This window comes from Chanodichthys erythropterus, chromosome 23 (genome assembly GCF_024489055.1).
Source record: "Chanodichthys erythropterus isolate Z2021 chromosome 23, ASM2448905v1, whole genome shotgun sequence".
NCBI lineage: Eukaryota > Metazoa > Chordata > Actinopteri > Cypriniformes > Xenocyprididae > Chanodichthys > Chanodichthys erythropterus.
In genome coordinates this window covers 14,393,694-14,409,355 of record NC_090243.1, presented here as the reverse complement: position 1 = coordinate 14,409,355, position 15,662 = coordinate 14,393,694, and the positions used below count along the sequence as shown (strand labels likewise).

Below are 15,662 nucleotides of genomic sequence, written 5' to 3'. Positions count from 1 at the left end.
GATTTCATTTTTATTTATTCTTTTATAAATTGTGTTTAATTGCTGAATTTCCAGTGAATTTTACACTACCCACAATCCTGAAGTTAAATCCAGTGGAGTCACTATTAACTTGAGAACTGCTACATCCACAATGGTGAGTTTTTACAGGCTAGCGAGATAATATTAGCTTAGTTAAGAAGGAATGCTATGTCTAGATATCCTAACTAGCTTAATGTTTTTTTTTTTTTATGTTGTTGCAAGATGTTAGCTAGCTACATAAGTAGCAAAATAATATGCATGCTGAAAAATTCAGCTGGTATCTGTTTCTTGGAACATAGCTAGTTTCTAGGTGGTCTAAACTGGCAACTTGAAAGAGATAATGACCAGTTTGGTCCAGCTTGGGCCAATGACCATCTTAGATTCTACTTCTACTTAAAGTTAGTTAATTCTGAATAAATGTTAGCTAATGATTGATAGCTATGAGTGAATATTTAATATCCCTTCTGGAAAATTCGTAACCTGAAAGTCTTATAAAAATATAATTGATTTACATTGCAAGCTATCAGAATTTCAACTGCTAACACTTTATTTTTATGGTCGCCCAACAGACATTCTACTGATAAGGAACTTTATAGACCTTATGTGCCAGAGAAACAAGTGTGCAGCCAACTTTAGAATTTTGTGTTTGTTTTTTGTGGTAGCTCTGTATATTTCTACGACATCACTGTCCAAATCTAATTAGCTGGTAAAATGGATTTATTTTAACTAAAGTTATCATGGGCATTGTAATTTTTGAAGCAGATGTCATAACAAATGTCAGTAGACCGGGAAGATTTTAAAATGAGCGGTTCATTCATGGATCTGTAAGATCTTCTTCATGCTGGCTGCATCTGAAAGAGGATGCATTCCAAGGTAGGAAAGCATCAAGGCACATCCGAATCCAATGTTAGCTTCACTTCCTGTGTCCTGAGATACCTTCATCTGATTGATTTTTGAAGGCAGCATAGATATCCTTCACTGCCTTTAATATCCCACAATCCTATGCGTTCCATTCGGTGACAGTTGAGTTGGCGTCTGAAAGTTGTGGTTTCTGGTCAGTTGGTGTGTAAATGTATGCTTTTTGACCAACATGTCTTGCGAGAAGATACAGTAAATTGTTTTTTTCCCCTCTAATTTTCTTTTATACTTTGTCTAAAGGTTCAATAAACAGCTCCATTTAAAAAAGGGACTATAATTCATGTCAAGCTTTTAAGTATACAATTTGTCTCTTTTTCAGTTGTCAGATACTGTTTGCTTTGAATCAAATCTTTGAGCTGGTTGGACTGATTCGTTAAAGTCCTTTATTGAAGATTTTTCTAGTAATGAATGTGTACTTCCATAACTCCTGCGCTCTGTACTGAGTCACAATGTGTCTTCTACTTCATTGTCGACATTTTACGCCCATTCTGAAGGGAGAACTGTGACGAACTGAATTACAGGGTTGCACCACCACCTCCTAATTGTGATAAATTTGTCACATCTATCTAGACAATGAGCTGAAAGGCAACATGATCTGTTAAACTGGATTTAATTTCACAGGCGTTTGGCAAAGCCGATGCGATTTTTACAAATATCACACTTCTGTCAGTCCCACTTCTGTCAGAGGAGTTTCCTCTATTTCCCACATACTCATTCTTAACAGTGCCAACATTTATTTACAGGAACGTCCAAACCTTGAGGATTTCACCACATTAAGCCTGTAATATTCAAACAATTGCTTTATCTGTTAACACCTCAGTTGATGTTGCGTCGTGAAATCGGGATGTCTCGCTCGGTGAAATGTGACACCGTCCAATTGCTGTCCTACTTGAATGAGTGCGGTGTAATTTTGTGCATGTTAACATATGCAGGTGAGCTCTGTCACGGATGCAGATTATCCCCCTGCCTACCTGAGCGTGAAAGGGGGGACGACGCAACTTCAAGTGACCCACGGAAAGTGGATATCCAGCTCTTTACAGAGGCGTTGAAGTGTGCCGTAATTGTAATGACTTCGGCTGAACATGCCCGGCAGATGTGCTCAGACTGTAATATGTAGTTTGCTTCTCACGGCGTGAGCCATCCGTTTGAATTCAGGTCTACACGTCTGCTGTGAAATTCTTCCTGTGGAACACATGCCTGGTTCTGGTGGAGGGGCGCGTTTGATTTGAATGCTTTTTTGAAAAGAAGAATAATCTTTCTGAAAGAATGTGTTGTGTGGGTAATGAGATGGAAACAAAAGGAATGGCGCATGCACAGGCCTCCGAGCAAAGTTCAGTCCTTTTATATACAAAATATCAGAGCTCTAAATATAGTCCAGCAGTGTGTCTGAAATCATGTACTGTCTGAGTAGGTACTACATTTGAATTTGAACTTACTTGGCGATCGTTATATATAGTATGGATGTGTGTAAAAATGTAATCCAGTGTCGTGAAAAATCAGAATCGGGTCTCCTTTAGGACCCAGGTGGTAATGCCTAATCAAATGTTATAGTGATGTCTTTGACTATTGTATGATGTTTACAATAAGTGCACAAACAACATGCTTGTAATATAAAATTAATGCCAATGTATTGCATAAAACAAAATGGAAACAGATATTGGAAGAAAAAAACATTCCTAATATAATATAAGCAAGGCTAGCAGGCTAATCGGGTAGATGTATGCTATGCTGGTACATAAGCTAACCATAAAACAGAACGAGAAATGCTTGATTTCACAACCTACAGCTTCAGTTATTTACTAGTATTTGAACCATGTAATTTCAAAGACATTAATGGTCATTATAACCAAAGACCAGAATACAACAAGACATGTCACTCGTATTGTTTTGAATGGGAGAAAGTGTAATGCGCAATATGGCGGAATAAGTCCCGCCTTCAAAATAAGAGCCAATCGCTGACTGGTAAAGTCATTGTGTCACTGCAGCGGCCGTTAGAAGCACTGGTTTCTATAGAAACAGTCAGACGCGCGCCTCCGAAATGAGGCACATGAGACGCGCATTTAGGTCTGCACATGCATATTAGCTTGATCCAGCCTAAAAAATACAGGTTTTTTTTTTTTTATCATGATTCGAGCGTTTGGAAAAAAAAAAAAAAATGAAACAGTTGTTGTCAGAATTCATTGGTGATTTAAAATATTAAATGTAATCGAAAGCTTGGCAAACAGCTTTGGAGAATTGTATGTTTCCCCATTCAAAGAGATAGAGCTGCATGGATGCCCAGGATGCCCGAGAGGCGTTTCAAAGATGGCCGCCGAATGAAATGACTTGTCTTAAAGGGACTTTGTTATAACGCATTTTAAATGATAAATCATAACATGATTTTACAGGACTTATAATCAGGCGCTAAAAATACTACCCATTAAAAGTCTGCTGAACCAATGTGATCACTTGGGGTCCTAAAGGAGACTTGATTCCTGGGAGGACTCGATTTCTCACAACATTGGAAGTATTACATCCGCCATGTTGTCATTATCATGTGACCTACCAGCATCAGTTGCGTTGCTTCACCTCCATTCATAAATCCTCTCCCATGGCCTCATGGAGTAAAGTGTCCATCGAAAGCACACTTCAGAACCTCGGCGGAAATAGTAAGTCATCTGGGGATTTTTTTTTTAATACTATGTATTTGGACATAATACTCTTTTGGTGTGATGTTTTTCACATACTATATAGTAGGGAATTTGCATACTCTTTTGAGTAGGTAATTATTTTGAATAAGTAATTACTCCACAACCACTTGAAAAAAGTATGTCCTGTAGTATGAATGTAATCTGGGCATACTACATCTGCCATGTTGTCATTATCATGTGACCTACCAGAGTCAGTTGCATCACTTCACTGCCATTCACAAATCCTCTCCTGTAGTCTCATAGGATAGTAAAGTGTCCATTGTATGTACACTTCAGTATCTCACCGGAAATACTAGGTCATCCAGGTACTTTGGTACTTGCCTACTCTTTTATGAATACTGTGAATTCGGACATACTTCTTTTGTCATAAACTGTTTTTTGCCAAGTATGTAGTAGAGAGGTATGCGGTATGCGTGTTTCCACACGTATATATTTACTGAGTTACAGTATACTATATTGCCAAAAGTATTGGGACGCCTCTCCAAATCATTGAATTAAGGTGTTTCAATCACTTCCATGGCCACAGGTGTATAAAATCAAGCACCTAGGCATGCAGACTGCTTCTACAAACATTTGTGAACGAATGGGTTGCTCTCAGGAGCTCAGTGAATTCAAGCATTGTACCATGATAGGTTGCCACCTGTCCAATAAGTCCATTCATTAAATTTCCTCACTACTATATATTTCATGGTCAACTATTAGTGGTATCATAATAAAGTGGAATTGGGAACAACAGCAACTCAGCCACGAAGTGGTAGGCCACGTAAAATCACAGAACGGGGTCAGCGCGTGCGCAGAAGTCAATAGCTACAGACCTCCAAACTTCGTGTGACCTTCAGATTAGCTCAAGAACAGTGTGTAGAGTGATTCATAGAATGGTTTCCCATGGCCAAGCAGCTGCATCCAAGCCTTCCCATCACCAAGTGCAATGCAAAGCATCAGATGCAGTGGTGTAAAGCACGCCGTCACTAGACTCTAAAGCAGTTCATGCTCTCAACTTTGTGGTAACAGTTTGGGGATGGCCCCTTCCTGTTCCATAAAGACATGGATGAGCGGGTTTGGTGTGGAGGAACTTGACTGACCTGCACAACAGAGTCCTGACCTCAACCCGATAGAACACCTTTGCGATGAATTAGAGACTGCGAGCCAGGCCTTCTTGCCAACATCACTGTCTGACCTCACAAATGTGCTTTTAGAACAATGGTAAAAAAATTCCCATAAACACACTCCTAAACCTTGTGGAAATATATATATATTATATATAAACAGTTTTAGACCTTTTATAAAAGTGTTCTTGTGGAGCCATCAGTCAATCAGCATTGTTATGGCATTTTCCTTTGGCTCAATTGCTCAAATGTCATTTGCTGCTCGGGTGATTGGAATAAAAAACAAAAAAAACCTATATGCGAAAAAGAGGGCAGAATCCAGAGCACTTCCTCACAACTGTAAGATAATGCTGATTTTCAATAAATTCAGAAATATAATTTACTATATATGCAGCAGTGAATTAAACTACGCTCTAAACCGTCTACCAATATGTTAAAATGCAAGAATAAAGAAGTGATATGAAAATTCTCGTACATCCTTTAATTACCAATTAATGTAATTACTGATTCCGGAGGAATGTGTGCCTTCCACCGATTAGGACTGATTTTATTTCATGTAATTCCATTGTTTTTAAATTGTCTACCCTTCATCAGGAGCAAAGTCAACTAGTGCAATGGTGCAGTATCAAAATCTAATGCAATTGTAATCTCATCTGTTTTAATCACATCTAATCAGATATTATCTAAACTAATCACATCACAGATCACATTAACTCACTCTAATCTAATCCTGTTGTCATGGTGATTTCTGGTATCCCTGAAGTTTTCACAGAACACACTTGGCTTCTGGTTTTTGTTGTCAAGAGTGTTTTTTTGTTTTTTGTTTTTTTTTGTCCCCCGCCAAGCAGCTTAATTTAGAAGTAAACATTAAACTCATCATTCTTCAGCTTTTGTGGTGTCTATTTTCATATAAATGCAATAAATAAATAAATCCAACTTAAATTACAGCATGTAATTAAAGTTTGACTGAATCTATCATTGAAAAAGTTAATTGAAACAGTCAATTATTGGTTCTTTTTGAGGATTTTTTTTTTAGTGAAATGGCTGTATGCTTATAATTGTACTTAGTTTTCCACTGTCAAACACTATTTAACTGACAAACAAAAAAAGTTTTAATAAAGGTAGGCCTGGTTTCACAAACAGGGCTTAGATTAAGACAGGATTAGGCCTTAGTTCAACTAGTATATTTAAGTAGATTTTGTAAAAATGCTTTTGAAAAAAAAATCTGGTGTGCATCTTGACAAAACGAGGACACTAACATATAAGAAATGTTAGTGCAAGTTGCTTTAAGTTAAAACAGCTCAAACATGCATTTTAGTCTGGGACTAGGCTTAACCCTTATCTGTGAACTAGGGGTTAGTGTTTTAGAAATGCTGCACTGACATTTATAATTTCTGAATATAAAATCCAAGCTTGCTTTATGAAGTTTCAGTAATGGAATACGCATTTCTTAGTCATCTTTTATGACGTTATGACTTTTATTTGCAGAAGTAGGCCACTTAAACACTGTCATCCATTTTAAAGGATTAAACTATGGTTTGTTTTTCCTCTGTCAGGATGAACCACCTCGACAAGACTAGTTTCAGATCACCTGCTGCTAAATAAATGACTCGCAGCAAAAATCATCCTCCTTCCCAAAACCAATCGAGCCTGCACTGACACTTCATCCAGCTCAGTGTGAGCCTGTACAGCAGCAAAATGCCTTGAAATCCAGAACCTTAGCAATCATAAAAAACTCAAATAACTCTTTAAAGGGGTAGTTCAAACAAAAGGAATTATAAGGAAATGTCCAAGCTGTCAAAAAAATGTAAAAAACAAACAAACAAACAAAAAAAAACAGATGGGTTTGGAACAACATGAGGGTGAGTGTATGATGTTAGAATTTTCACTTTGGGGTGAACTGTCCCTTTAAATTCTCCAGCAACTTAATTGGTATAGTAACATGGTTCTGTTTTGAGCTGGAACATTCAAGGGGGCCATAAATGGCAGCTGCTGTTGCCTCCAGGTCTGAAGCGCCACATCAGCTGCAAAGGTCATGACCCCTCTCGTCATTAACATCAAACGGAATAGATAAATGGAATCGGGCACAAGGTTTGGGATTATGCAGGGCTTCCTGACCAGGCCGTAGGCGAGGAGTGAGATTTGGGAAACGGGGTATAGCGGATCGCTTCTCTCATGAGATCCTCCTGACAAAGAGTGCTTTAAGATCACTCTGAATTCACTCACACTGGAGTTCATCAGAAGTGATGCAAATAAATTCAGAGATAATCAGCAGTCTGATATTAAGCCTTAAATAATTAAAATCTCATAACAGCACGTTTATTTTAGTCTATTTAACTCTGCTGGCAAATACAGATAGATAGAAAACAGTTGGAGGTGGACTGAGGAAAAGTCACTAATGAAGATTAAAAAAAAAATATATATTTTTTAATTTTCTAAAAAAAAAAAAAAAAATGTGAGTGGTGTTTGCCCAAACTTGCCACCGCAATGCTAGTTTGTTGTAGGTGGTTTCCAGGGCATTGCTAAGCTGATGTTACTATGTAGTTGCTAAGGTGTTGTGGGTGATGTCCAGGGTTTTGCTAAGGTGGTTTCTAGCATGTTGCTATGCTGTTGCTAGGGTGTTGCTAAGGTGATGAGTGCTTTTAAAATGCATGGCTATGATGTCACTAAGGTATTCACCTTATTTTCATATAAGAGCGGACGTGGCCATTGTAACATGAATGTGTCGAGGCCTCCGGTCTCATCTACTTCCAGTTATTTAAGATGTACTAAAGCTGTCCATTATGCTGCTTAATATTCTAATATTTGTTATCATATTATTTTAATTTATTAACGTCAAACACACTGGTTTGAAGCGCAAATTATTTTACCATTTACTGAATTCCAGTTCTTCCAGTTATTTACCTTCATAGCAACTAATGAAACAGAAGTGTTCACACACATTCACAGAAAATAGTTCACTTCTGTGTTGCAAAATAAGATGGATTCCTAAGATGTTCTAAATGGTTTCTGGGATGTTATGTAGTAGCTAGGGTGTTGTAGGTGGTTTCCAGGGCATTGCTAAGGTGTTCTAAATGGCTTCTAGGATGTTATGTGGTTGCTAGGGTGTTGTGGGTGGTTTCCTGGGCATTGCTAAGGTGTTCTAAATGGTTTCTATGATGTTATGTGGTTGCTAGGGTGTTGTGGATGGTTTCCAGGGCATTGCTAAGGTGTTCTAAATGGTTTCTGGGATGTTATGTGGTTGCTAGGGTGTTGTAGGTGGTTTCCAGGGCATTGCTAAGGTGTTCTAAATGGTTTCTAGGATGTTATGTGGTTGCTAGGGTGTTGTGGGTGGTTTCCTGGGCATTGCTAAGGTGTTCTAAATGGTTTCTGGGATGTTATGTGGTAGCTAGGGTGTTGTGGGTGGTTTCCAGGGCATTGCTAAGGTGTTCTAAATGGTTTCTAGGATGTTATGTGGTTGCTAGGGTGTTGTGGATGGTTTCCAGGGCATTGCTAAGGTGTTCTAAATGGTTTCTAGGATGTTATGTGGTTGCTAGGGTGTTGTGGGTGGTTTCCTGGGCATTGCTAAGGTGTTCTAAATGGTTTCTGGGATGTTATGTGGTAGCTAGGGTGTTGTAGGTGGTTTCCAGGGCATTGCTAAGGTGTTCTAAATGGTTTCTAGGATGTTATGTGGGTGGTTTCCAGGGCATTGCTAAGGTGTTCTAAATGGTTTCTAGGATGTTATGTGGTTGCTAGGGTGTTGTGGGTGGTTTCCTGGGCATTGCTAAGGTGTTCTAAATGGTTTCTGGGATGTTATGTGGTAGCTATGGTGTTATAGGTGGTTTCCAGGGCATTGCTAAGGTGTTCTAAATGGTTTCTAGGATGTTATATGGTTGCTAGGGTGTTGTATGTGGTTTCCTGGGCTTTGCTAAGGTGTTCTAAATGGTTTCTAGGATGTTACTTTGTGGTAGCTATGGTGTTGTGATTGGTTTCTAGGACTTTGCTGAAGTGAATGGTTTCTAGGATGTTATGTGGTTGCTAGGGTGTTGTGGGTGGTTTCCAGGGCATTGCTAATGTGTTCTAAATGGTTTCTAGAATGTTATGTGGTTTCCATGGCATTGATAAGGTGGTCTAAATGGTTTCTAGGATGTTACTATGTGGTTGCTTGCTAGGGTGTTGGGTGTGGTTTCTAGGGCATTGCTAAGGTGTTCTAAATGGTTTCTAGGCCATTGCTATGCTGTTGCTAGGGTGTTTCTAAGGTGTTCTTGAATGGTTTCTTACTAGTCAAAAGTCAAATGTACAGAAGTTTGTTTTTGCCTTAGAGTAAAAAAACCCAGAGAATTGTGAGGTAAAGTTTAAAATAAGAAGATAAGCCGCAATTACAAAAACAATGTCAAACTGGGGAAAAACTGGAAAATATGTCCAGTTATGAGAGGTAAAGTCTCATACGCCATTGTTGCGTGACAGTAATAGTGGTGCTTGCCTTAGCATGATTTTATACCTCAACTACAATAAAATATGAATTTGTATGTATAGAAGAACTTGATTGTTTAATTGCAGCAAAAATTCGCTGATTCAGATTAGAGCAAAACACAGATTTCTCTGACTAAATTGTGTGAAACAATCTTTGCTCTTGTAAATAATTAAAGTCTCAATAAAATGTATTTAATTCTTTGTGGGGAGGGACAGGAAAATGTAATAAAATTTGCATAATTGTGCATTAATTATACATTCAGCTTTGTAATGAGTTAATCAGCCTTTTGCCTTCTACTTTTCATTTGGTATTAAAGCAGTGGAGTATCGAAATAATGACATTTTCTTGAGATGGTTGCAGGACAGTTTTTTAAGAGATACAAACACTCAGCGCCACTAACGGGACCCCTGCTGTGCTGATCCTCTCGTGCTGTGTAAAACATGAAAATCTCCATTAGAAATAACACAATATTTCACAATCAGCAATCGAAGCACTCCTCTTACAAAAAAGACACTTGAAAAGATATCATCTCCTTATCTAGTCTGATTTTAGTATTGCATCTTTTGTCCCTATACCTCATTCTGTGCAAAAACTAAAAGCACAGACAAACAGCCATGAAAATGCATACTGAGTACACAAAGAGCACTTTAGAAAGAGAGTGGGTGCTTAAATTTTTTTTTTTTTTTTTTTTAGAGTCAAGTGCTCAATTATTTACACCCAACAAAAAATATGTACAGCCCTGCAAGATTTTACAACAAAAGTTGTATATTATTTGTCTCCGCCGGCTGTCGTCTTTACACAGTGCCCATCGAGACAAACAGCAAGTAGGTAATTACAGCCATACCTTTTCGCCGTCCCTTCCCCCTCTTACAACTGCCTTCACACATCCCGTTAGCAACATTGTTCATTAAATGCTGCACTACTACAACTACCCAGGAGTCTTTGAAAGGGTCTTATTGGGAGCCATCAAACAGAAGCACTCGGATAATGACACTGTCAGGAGAAAGAGGAGTGATATCCTGAGAGCAGAACCTTCACACGTTGCGTTATCGAAGGTCTGTCTGAGGTTTAAATCATACCGGCAAAAACACTCATTTACTTTAATGAAGTCCCAGAAAAATGTGAGCCGTCAATTAGGAGCCAAATCATCAGATATGTTCACGTGACTTGTACTAATTATTAGGTGAATCTTGTCATCTTGCAAGGTTCATTTTAGTCTGAAAATAAGCATAAACTTGTTCGACTTTTTAAATTAAATCAATACAATATTACAAAAGTAAAATATTTTTGCACAACTTCAAAATCCTATAGGCCTAATCAAATGTCAAGATACGTTAAACTTTTATGTTCCTAATTAACAAAATTTAAATAATGAGTCAGTTAAACCATTGTATCGCCTATTATAACTTAAAGGGCACCTATTATGCCCCTTTTTACAAGATGTAATATTGGTCTTGGGTGTCCCCAGAATGTATTTGTGAAGTTTCAGCACAAAATACCCCACAGTTAATTTATTATAACCATTTGAAAATGTCATTTTTGGGGCCTGTTTTAAAAAGAGCTGTTTTGGTGTGTACCACCTTAAATGTAAATGAGCTGCATATCCCCGCCCTGCCTTTGGATGAGGGCGTAACTTGCATACCTATGGCAATAAACATTCGGTAGAAGCAGAATGGCTGAGAATGAGAGACCCGCAGTTTTGTATGGCATTCAGCCGTACATGTTTGAACCGGAATCAGACCCAGATGATGAAGAGACTCCAGCAGAAGAAACACAATTGAGAATGGAGCAGGACGTCTCTGAATGGTTATTTGATACATTTATGTACTTATAGAGTTTTAATCGCGTCCCATTTGCAATTATGGATGTGCAACACACACACACAGACACACACACACACACACACACACACACTGTGATAACGTTCGCGCAATTTTTTGAAACTACAAACACAAATATTGTGATAACGTTTGCTAAGTACGTTAGATACACACTATACAAACAAGGTTTAAATTATATACACAGACATTCTACGACGACGACAACTTTAGACGCATTTGTTATTGAATTGGCTGACATCGACTGAAATTACTATTTGCTCAAAAAAAATTAAATACACTTACTTCTTCTGGAGGTGACGTTGGATCGCGAACAGTAGGCAACGATCCACACTTGAGGATTAACTTTGAAGCAAGACCTGCTTTGAATTGACCCTCGTTCTCAAAACAGTCAGTCAAAAAATGATTCGCGCAAACATAAACGTATTTTGGAATTTTGAGTGACGCCTTTTCTTCGTAAATAAAATCCATCCACTGCGTTTTCAGTGGCTCTGATGTCGGAAGTAAGTGAAAACTACTATGTTCATTATTACATCCCACAACAGAACACTTATGTTTCTTAGGAGACATTACCGGATGCCGTTGAAACAATGGAGGATGGTTGACAGATCACCGACGGCGGGGTCTATGCCAAAACCAGATTGTCAATCAAACCACGTGGGTGGGGCTTAGCGCAATTCTACGTCACAGTGAGAGCAATCTTAGAACAGGGCGTTCTGAGACAGTGCTTATGAATTATTGAGATTGTAAAAAAAAACACTGGGTGGATTTTTCTCATTCTAGGGTAGTTTTGCTCACACACTGCCAACACACATTTATGGTCAAACACCATGTAAAAGTGAATTTTGCATAATAGGTGCCCTTTAAAGGTGCAATATGTAATATTTTTGCAGTAAAATATCCAAAAACCACTAGGCCAATGTTATATATTTTGTTTTGTTTTGTTCATATTTTGTACTTACAATATCTCAAATGTTTCCAACTATTTGTAAATTGTGAGAAAATTGCAATTTTAACCAAGGCTCCGGGACGTGTGAGGAGTCGCCTGTCAAACATTATTTTGTCAAGTAGCAGTAACATTTTCAACACTCTCAATTGTATCTAATATGATAAACAGAGCTGTGTTACCTCATACTCATGACTTGAAAAGCGGAAGTGGCACAGGCGACTGTGTCATAATAAAAGTTCCGCTGCTCGTGAGGCGTGTGTTGCGCAATCGCTCCAGCGGCCTCGTTCAGCTCCCACAACACTCGGTCCTGCTCTGCTTCATACTACAGTAACGTGGATAATCACATCCATGAACATGATTTCTTCCCGACTCCAATTCCTATTCTTTTTCACCGTCCATTGAGATGGAGACCAGATGTCCCAAGATTCCGCGCTCAAACTTGGCATCATCAAGCTACACCTTTGTTTTAAACAGGCTTCTAGCGACCTCTAGCAGACAAAATTATTACATATTGTACCTTTAAGTGTATATTTTAGACTGGGCGGGATGGTTTTCACGGGAAATTGCGTATAAAAGTCAACATCACTCTTCAGTGTGTCTCATCATATCCATAAATCAAAAAAAGTTGCGCCGATTATTTTTAAGTGTTTATGGTTTGGGAGTGGCATAGGCAATGTTGCCAAGTTCACGGTTTTCCCGCGGAATTGGGCTACTTTTACACTGTTGCCATGGGTTGTTTTTAATATCCGCAGGTTGAAGCGACCCCAAATAAGATCCTGGGATGCACATTTTACCAAGGAACCCCGCGAAAAATGCGGATTTTACCCCCCGGAACGCGATTTTTACAGTGGGGACTTGGAGATTGGAAATGCTGTAAAAGCAGCAGCAAGATAACCATCTTCATTGCGCACAGTCACGCAGAGCCGAAGCACAAATAAAAATTCTTCCGCTAGAGGGCCAAACGTTACATAGTGTACGTTTAAGTTATTAAATACTAAATAATTTTTTATTAGAATCACTTGATATTTACAAGGGTATCAGCATAAATCCTTATCATTTTGTCATGATGTTAAGGAAAAACAACAAAAAATATAATAGAAATAAACTAAAAAAAGTTCAATAGAAAAATACTATAGCTGTTTATACAATATACTGTCTGTCTGACTGTCAAATGTGTATATTGCCCTAACTGTATACAAATTGAAAATCATTAATGTTGGTCTTCAATGATAATTGCAAGTTACTTTAATGTGTTTCAAGAAATGAATTCTGATGTAGTACAAAACCCCACTTTGACTACTAGGGCATTTCCAAACGTACTATATTTTTTGCAGATTTTGAAAAGCTCAAAAATGACTTAAAATCACTATAAAAGTGCTATAAAAGTAGTCCATATTATTCATGCACTATTTACCAAGTCTGCTGAAGTCATACAATATTGTTGTTCGAGGAACAGAATCAATTTAAGTAGTTTTTTTAAAATCTTCCCCTTTGCCCAGTTCTCAAATCTCATTCATTTCAAATGTGGCATTAATGATGAGAAACACCATATTTGAAATATGCGGAGCATAAGATTCCTAGCAAATAATAATAATAGATTTCATTCTGTTCCTTCTGTTTGGCTTCAGATGACTTTGAATGAGAAATGAATCCGTTAAATGTTTAATGTGTCTTTGCACCTACATGACGCAAGCTTGAACTTGAATAACATCTGATAATCCAATAAATCTTTTAAGAACATTAAATAACAAAATGATCTGGAAAACAAAAATGTTACATGGTCAAAAAACTAGTAGTCATTGCAGAAAATGACATCACATTAAGCAATGCAATTGGAGTGTCAGTTTCAAGGTTTTGTCAAGAAAGAAAGTCATACATGTTTGAGTCATAATAAACAAAAAATAAACAATTATTAGATTCACATCTACTGTACATAAAGATTTTTTTTTTTTTTTTTTTTACTTTACAGACAGTCACCATCATTAAAAACTCTTTGGACATTCTGGACAAGTAAAAAAGTCATACGAGTTTGGAACATATTAGGGTGAGTACTTTTTTTTCTTTTTTTCAAAAAAAATATTTTGCTCTGCTCTCCTCATGAACTGTGCAATATTTCCAAGTGATCCATCAAGTTTACTGAGATCTTTCCAAATCTGGCCTGCACTGAATGAATCAATGTCCTCCAGCTGATGGTCGAGATGACTGTTTGTGCAGGATTACAACCTGTATAGGTTTGTTAGGGCAGAGGATAAAGCTGAGAGCCAGATGCTCATCTTTAGGTGGCTTCGGTTCATCTTTCTTATCAGCCGTTTGTGTGTGTATGTTTACCGTGGCCCAGGATGGCTGGAGGTATATTTGCCTGAGGCATTTGATTGCATCAGTCTCACACTTTGCCCTAGTCATCTCCAGTGATTTACTTCCTTCTGTAATTACAGCTCAATCTCTCATTCTCACCCACATCCTGCAACCTCTGGCTGGCCCAGGATCTGCCGATATCCCACATGGTACATTTAAAAGATGTCTGGAACAAGAAAAGTTTTATAGAAGATGAGCTAAAGATGGTTGTGACTTCTTGACACAGAGTAAGACTGTGTTCATGAATATTAATCAGCTGCACTTCTAGTCAGGTCGTTTTGAATGCTTTGCCTTGATACTGTTTATAAATTACCTTGTGCAGATGTGCCAGTTTTATAGACAGTCCACATTGATTTATAGCATTGAGATACATATTACCTTTTAATATTAATATTGATGAATTTGAGTCGTGTCTAATGAATGAGACTGAGTCATAGTATAGCTCATTCGAATATGCTGATTTGGTGCTCAAGAAACATTTCTTATTATCAATGTTAAAAACATTTGTGCTGCCTAATATTTTTTTGGAAACTGATACACTACCATTCAACAGTTTGAAAATTAAATTCAGCTTTGCCATCACAGGAATAACATGCATTTTAAAATATATTAACGGGTACTTATAATGCCCCTATTACAAGATGTGTCTGTGAAGTTTCAGCTCAAAATAGCCTACAGATCATTTATTATAGCTTGTCAAATTTGCCCCTATTTGGGTGTGAGCAAAAACACGCCGTTTTTGTGTGTGTCCCTTTAAATGCAAATGAGCTGCTGCTCCCGGTGGCTTTCAAGAAGAGGGCGGAGCTTTAACATCTCAAGCTTAAGTTGCTCAACAACAACAAAGCTGGAGAATCTCGCGCAGCCAAAATAATGATTGTTAGTAACAGTGTTCAGCCTTGCATTGTTCAAACCGGAGTCAGACACTGATGGAGAGACTCAGGAAGAAGTTACAACTTTTAGAATGCATCTGGGTGTTTCTGAATGGTTAGTGGATAAATTTATGTAGTTTCTGTGGAGTTGATTCAACTCATTGACTAGCATGTGCCGTCATGTTAATCTTTTGTGCAAATCCAGCGTTGAATTGACTCTTGTTTATGAAGCAGTCTGGTCTAAAAGGACAGCATGGTAACATGGCCTCTACTACAACTCTTCCTCTTCTCTAAAGCAGCCCAACATGGCCTCACCCCTTTGTTGTGTGTTCTCGGGAGCAGAGTTTATGTAAATTTTGGGGTTTGTGATGTCACCAACCCAGGATTTTGTTGTAGTCCTTAAAAAGCGATTTTTGTGAAAGAAAATATCTCCCTTTGCATTGAACTTTGAGCATCTTAAATTTGC

General features: G+C 38.0%; 1 long non-coding RNA gene across 1 annotated transcript in view; it reads left to right on the top strand.

The window, feature by feature from the left end:
* The window catches only part of LOC137014156 (uncharacterized), a 96,788-nt gene that overhangs the window by 15,046 nt on the left and 66,080 nt on the right, over window positions 1-15,662 (top strand). The window contains exon 2 of the long non-coding RNA XR_010893809.1: window positions 13,942-14,016. This is a non-coding gene — a long non-coding RNA (uncharacterized lncRNA). The remainder of the gene's footprint in view (window positions 1-13,941; window positions 14,017-15,662) is intronic.